The sequence below is a fragment of the Chionomys nivalis genome, chromosome 8 (genome assembly GCF_950005125.1).
Source record: "Chionomys nivalis chromosome 8, mChiNiv1.1, whole genome shotgun sequence".
Classification (NCBI taxonomy): domain Eukaryota; kingdom Metazoa; phylum Chordata; class Mammalia; order Rodentia; family Cricetidae; genus Chionomys; species Chionomys nivalis.
In genome coordinates, this window is record NC_080093.1 from 7,238,054 (window position 1) to 7,245,285 (window position 7,232).

Here is a 7,232-nt window from a genome sequence, read left to right on the forward strand (position 1 = left end):
ACATTTTTAAACTACACCTCCAGAAAATCCCCATACTCTGCAGCTGAGCCTAACCAGGGACATAGCTGGCAGTCCTTCAGCACGACAGACAAAGTTGTTCTCCAAGCAGGACCTAGCAGGCAACAAGTGACCCTCTGGGAACTAACAATGCAAAAGAAAGGTAGCTGCAGAGGGGACCATGTTCTGACCGTGTGTGCGTGTGTGTGTGTGTGTGTGTGTGGTGTTCTAGTGTGCGTGTGTGTGTGTGTGGTGTTCTAGATAGTTCTCTTTGAAGGCAAGTAATCTAGGTCAATTATTTATTGGTGGGCTTCAGAGGATGTAAAAAGACCCTAAAATTTATGCAGGTGTTATTATTAATATGCATTTGATGCCACAGCTGCTTCATATTATTTTTCAAAAGCCAACCAAAAGAATCATGTCACCAAACAATCCAGTCTGGGGAGATAGCCTAACATTTGGTTCTATGTTCACAATGAACATTCTGCCTGGATGTGCCATCATGTTCTCCTGTCCTCTGAAGGTCAAGCCACGTGACCTTTCCAGGACAACAGCCGCCCTACAGTGAGGAATGTCCAAGCTGACTAACCGATTGGTAACTCAGTGACTGTAGAAAGGCCTCAGGCCACGCTGGCCCCTTAAGTAATGACTTATTGCCCACCTCTGTGTGACCTCAGATCCTGGTGATTATTAGGTAATTGCTTTGGAATGTACAAAGAAGCCCCTCAGATCCCACCAACCCAAAGCTGCTCCCTGTCACCTGCCTACCTGAGGTACTCACCGGTGTATTTGGAAAGGATTTTAATTTATGATCTTTGTTATGTTACTATAAAAACCCCAAGAAACTGTTATCATTATAAAACATGGTATTAACAGTAACCTATATGTGTGTTCTCAGCTCAAGGTTACTTACAGCTCCAGAATAAATTATCTCTTATCCCCTTTTGAGACTGGAGTTGTGGGTTTTAGTCTACATCCTCACAAAGTACCTTTTAGGAAACCATGATTTTAAAAATTGTGACTTCTCGGACAACAGTGGAAATGCCAACTTAGGACACCCTAACAGTTATTCTGTTGTGTATGGCCACTACCTCCCCTGTGTCAGAACATCAGCAATGTAAGTTGAATCTCCAAAAGTTTCCTAAATAAAAGGCACAGCCACAACACCCATGAACTTATTGTTAAAAGTCCATGAAGCTTTTGGAAAGGAAGCATCATTTGATTCCTCTGGAAGCGTGCCCTGAAGATGGATGCTCTCCCATCCAAAGGTGCTGGGTCGGGTGCAGTAAGCTTAGGAGACTGCTCGCCTTCATTCAAGGAAAAGCAGTGTTACTAGGAAGCCTGTGAGATTTTCCATAACCCAGGGTCCGGTGAACTTTGTTGATCCCGGCACTCTTTGGCACACATTTCCTATTAATGTCTTACGGAAGACACACTGGAAAACATGGATTTAAGAGGATGGAAGTTGATGTGGTTTCCAGGCTCCTTGCATGCGAGGCCCTACATCTCCATCCACACACTCTTTTCTTTACACTTCCATTTTTAAGTGTGTGCATGTTTGTATATTTTTGTGTACACACACGCATAAGCAGAGTGGTCACAAAGACAGAAAATAGCACCGGGGTCCCTCCGAGCTGGAGCTAGAGGTGGTTGTGAACCTCCTGATGCGATCATCAGCGACCAAACTCAGGTCTTTGGGGAGACCAGTATGTGTTCTTAACCATGGAGTCATCTCTCTAGTCCTCCCAAATAAACTCTGAGTTGGCAGATGACATAAGAGTCTGCTTCTCGCCAGCCCTTGTTCGTATTTACACACATTTACAACCAGGAGCTTTGATGGCAGGTTTTGTCTGTAAGTCACCTTCTTCTAAACACCCTGTAGAGCAGGGATTCTCAACCTTCAGGGCTGAATGGCCTAAGAGTGTTGGAAAACACAGACATTCACATTACAGTTCATAACAGCAGCAAAATTACAGCTATGTAGTAGCACTGAAAATAATATGGTTGGCATCACAACATGAACTGTATTAAAAGGTTGAAGAATTAGAAGGTTGAGAACCACTGCTTGAGAGGGTACTTGCTCTTTATGTAGAAGACCAGAGTTTGAGTTCCAGTTGTACATAACAAGGCAGCTCACAGTTGTACATAACTCCAGTTCCCAGGGTTCTGACACCAGGTACACAGGCGGTGCACATTCGTACACGCAGGCAGAACACTCGTACACATTAAAAATAAATTTTAATGATCCTTTAAGACAAGACAGGCACTAGAACCAAGAGGAACCAGCACTACAAAGCTCTGTCAGCTTTACCTGCGGTGGTGAATACCTGTGCCCAAAGCCACAAGCCTAAAGGTGACTGGCCTACGGGCCAGCGGTCACAGACATTGATGGAGCTGGTTTATTTGAAACTATACAACTGCTTTGAAATCAAACTTACCAAGCATGACCACATGGCCTTAACAGGCAAATGCCACTTTCCCCAAAGGGTCAGTTGTTCCCACAAACGTCACCCTCTAGAAGAGCCTCCTCTCTCAGCTGGGATGCTGACGCTAGCTCTCTTTCAAAGATGCCTGAGTCAGTAACAGCCCTGACAGTGGCTTTCCCAGGGAATACTAGAGGCCTGGGAATACTTTTAAGTAGTGCCTGTGAAATCCCTCCAGCTCTTGCCCAATCAGTGGGGAAGTAGCCTCGGGTAGTACATAAGGACTAGGTTTTTCTCTCTGAATCCTAAGCCCAGGAAGCCCTTATAAAATTTCTGCAGGCAGAGAGCAAGGGGACGACCTACTTAAAAGCAGAGGCTGCAGGCCTAGAGGGAGCAGGGCCAGCCACAAGCTAGGACATGTTCCATCGAAGAGCCTCTTCCCAGACACAGCGGTGGCAGTTTATGTGGCCTAGTATCCAGGGAAGACCACATGTCCAAGCAGGCTGGGCTTGGCGCTGCTTCCACCTCATGTAAGAATCTTTTTGGGGGGGATGGAGGCGGGGCAGTTGGAGACAGGATTTCTCTGTGTAGCCTTGACTGTCTTGGAACTCACTCTGTAGCCCAGGCTGACCTCAAATTCAGAGATCTGCCTGTCTCTGCCTCCTGAGTGCTAGGACTAAAGGCAGACACCACCACACTGCCACCTGGCACAAGAAACATTTTTAAAAAACATCCATCTTATCTTCTCTTGGCTCCTTAGCCTTATGAAACCTAAACGGGCTACTTACCAGACGAACTTTGCTCAACAAATGAAACATTCTCTTTGAGCCACTTGCCTCAGACACCCACTGGCCCTCAGTCTCCTGAAAACAGAGATAATTACCACACCTTTTGCACTAGGGCTATTGTTCCAATTAAACAAAGTAATATTTGTCAACTTCTTAGTGGGAAGCCTGACACTTTGTGACACCTAGTAAATAATGATGTTTGCTTGCTGTTGGTATTTACTTCTTGAATACTGACTGAGCCTTTAGTTGAATAATTCCCCCTTGGCTCAGCCAGAGTGGAGAGGGTCCATCATCTGCTTGTGTGGCCTCATGCTGGCCTCTGGGCTCAGCTTTTCATTTTCACATTGATTCTGCCATTGGAACTGTGCATTTCTTAAAGACCAAACTTTGATGCTTGTAGGTGCTTGCCAACAAATGCTTGGTAAAAGAAAAAAGAAAGAAAGAAAGAAAGAAAGAAAGAAAGAAAGAAAGAAAGAAAGAAAGAAAGAAAGAAAGAAAGAAAAAGCTAATGAAGTTTCTCTTTTCTGTGCAAGAGTCTATCTGGAGTTGTCCTTAGGGTTTCACTTCCTGGTTTGGTCCAGTGCAGCCCTGTCATTTGCTAGGCCTGCAGGGAGCTCTTCAGAAGAAACAAAACAAAACAAAACAAACAAAAAACCAGAGCAGGCAGCCATCAGTGCTTGCAGCTGAAGCCTTACTGTGCTGTGGACATGCAAGAGAAGGCCTGGGGGAGTTCTGTCCTCCTTCAGCCCCAGCCTAGGAATGACAGGAAACTGAGGTTCTCCAGGGCCCCCAACCACACTGGATCCCAGACTTTATGATCAAGTCGACACGCCCAGTCTGCCCAGGCTGAGGCGGACTTGAATGCGCTGGCTCAACCCGTAAGCCAGACTTATTCTAACCAGTGAGCCTGCGTCACTGGGGTGAGGCCTGCTTCAGAGGAAGAGCTGGCAAAAATAAATCTAGGGTGGCAACGAGCTGCACAGGAAGTGGCGGGCCTGGGAGCCAGAAGAAAGAGAGCACAGTTATTTAGGTGACTCGCCACAAGAAAAGCTCACGGAAGAGCAGATGCAGAGCAAAACCTGAAGCCTGTTTGCATTCGGGAGTTCCTTCATTCAGAGGTTAAGACAGCGTGCTGCAGGGTCCCCTCAGCCAGAAAATGGAGTTGGACATAAACAAGTTACCCTTCTGAGATTCACTTTCTTTATCTGGGACCCACTGGGAGAAATAAAAAAAAGAAAAAGAAAAGAAAAGATAGAAAGAAGGAAAAGAAAAAGATATCTATATGCCAAAAGTAATAATTTACATAATAAACATTTTCTTCATTGTTGAGCATTGAAAGTGAAAACAGCCAAAGAACTCAGCAGTCTTAATACAGACATAGCACTCCTCAACACACACACATGCGTGTGCACACAGACAGGCACAAACCCACACACACGACATACAGTTACACACACTATACAGACACATATGACATGTACTCTCTCTCACACACACACGACATACAGTTACACACACTATACAGACACATATGACATGCACTCTCTCTCTCTTACACACACACACACACACGAGCACACACGCACACGAGCACATTTATGAAGCAACAACAACTCTACAGCTCTTCCGTTGGCTGTTCGTTGTTCATTCCCTAACTGGGAACAGATCGCCGTCCACTCAACTGCTTCTGGACCTGAGTTCCTCTAAACGCAGGTCGGTTCATGATGATTTTGTTTCCTTGTTATGGTCCTTAGTCCATGGACACTATTACGTGGGTGTCCTCTGCAGCACTGGCCTGTTCATTGGTTCATAAATCTAGCAATCGAGGGGACACTTAAAAAATTTCAAAGGGACTCTGCCATTTCTCGACTGCTCCGCGCCTAGCACACTACAGAGTGTCTCTGTGTCCTCACCAAATCCAGAGAAACGCTGCTGTTTCCTCTTTGTACAACAGATAAGAAACCGAGGCTGAGAGGTAAAACACTCGCCTATCCCCACCCAAGTAGTAACAGGCAGGGCGAGGACCTAAGTGGCCTATCAACACTGAATTTCTACTGTCTTCTGCAGTCTCATGACACAAAACCCAGTTCACGCCCTCAAGGAATTCCTTATCCCTTGCCCTGAATACAGCCCAGACCATTTCTCTTCCTTGTTTCCACTTAGGCTTTGCTTGGCCCCAGCTCCCCCACTCCTCCCCTTTGCTCCCTTGGAGCAAGAGGTTCACTGGCAGAGAAAGCTGTTGACCGCCGCTTCCTTTGCCAAGCAGCATGGCCAACACAAACCTTCACTGGAGAACACCATGCCCTGCAGACAAAGGCTCTATGTGATGTTCGGTTACCTGCCCTCTGGGTCGTCTGTGAAAAGTCCCAGCTGGGGTAGCTGGGCTGCCAGGGTTCACACAGGCAGAGTTCATAAACAGCTTCTCCTGCCGCAGAGCTGGGAGTGGACTGCCGCCAGCTGCTGCCTGTCTGGGTGCCTAGACCCTCCCAGGCCAGCCAGAGCCCTTTTCTGGGAAAACAGCAAAACAGCTGAACCTTTGGGTGTGGGGCTATGGCTCCCTCATGGGAGAAAAAATAGGCTTCTGTGTCAGAGAGGGCCTCATTTAAATTCCAGCTCCCACACCTTCTACCTGACTTCAAAAAAATGGCTTCTCCTGGTCAACCCTCGGCTCCCTCAGCTATAAAAGAAGCGGTAACCACACTGACTATCCATTGTCCAGTGCGGGCTTTGTGTCTTGGAGAAACTGAGGCACATGACATGGAGGTCCCTGTCTGCACTGTTCTCTGGGCAGGCCAGAGTCAAAGTGTTCTTCCTGCAGTAGGGAATTTGGAGCGTGGCTGCACCTCTAAGGGTAAACTCAGCCCTGTGGTTATGTTCCTGGTTTGCTTCAACACTTTCTTGTCCATCCCACAATGTAGAGCATATTGAGGCTTCGGGGTGCAAAGATAAGTAGAGGTCCTGCCCTTAAGGAGCACATAGATTAGACCAGCAGGAAAGATACGACCCACAAAAGTAAGTATCATGTGTGGTTAGGAGTGATAAGTGCATTTAAAGGGGACAGATGGAAGCCGAGGAAGGCTGAGAGCAGAGAGGGTGACTCCGTCTGGGGAGGGGGAGAGGGAAAGCCACGGCTAATATCTCAGGATCTTGAGAGATCGTTTGGACACGAGAGACAATGGTTAGCAGCTCAGGGTCATGGAAGCTGGTGTAGGATGGAGCCTTTTGTTTTAAAATTTTTTTTTTTTTTGGTTTTTCGAGACAGGGTTTCTCTGTGGCTTTGGAGCCTGTCCTGGAACTAGCTCTGTAGACCAGGCTGGTCTCGAACTCACAGAGATCTGCCTGCCTCTGCCTCCCAAGTGCTGGGATTAAAGGCGTGCGCCACCATCGCCCGGCCTTTTGTTTTAAAAAATAAAAGTTCCAATGGGTTTTTGTTCCCTGAATGAAATAGTTCAGGAATCTAAATACAAAAATGTGTAGCAGCCTGGGACTGTTGCTCGTGGCTGGCCTCTTTCCTCTCTGCTCTCTCAGCCAGCCATCTCTCCGCATGAGGGAAAGAGAGGCATACAGGCCTGGAAACAGGCAGCTCAGGTACAAGGACCTCTTAGCAGACACACTCCTTATGGGGCCCGTGCTGCTCTAGCCTAGCTCTCAGCCTTTGGGGACAGGATGTGTCAGTGAGAAGCAACTGCTCTGTTCGTATGGGAGGTGTGTGTGTGTTCGGGACTAGGTGTTCTGCAGCTGATTGCCATCTGGGTCTGAATTGTGCAGCTCTCAGCACATCTCTATCTAGAAAAGATAAGCTTGAACAGCTCCCGGCAGGACCCAGCTGCAACAAACCAGCACTCTGGAGGTAAACACAGCTATTTGGAAAGCTCTAATCCCTGATGATACCTAGTCCTGCTTCATCAGCAGAGGCGATCCAGGTGCATCATGGGGCTTGCTAAGCCTCCTAGAGACAGGGTCTATATCTGACCTATGCCACTGGAAAAACAAAGGTTCAGGAAGGGTTCTTGGAAGCTCATGG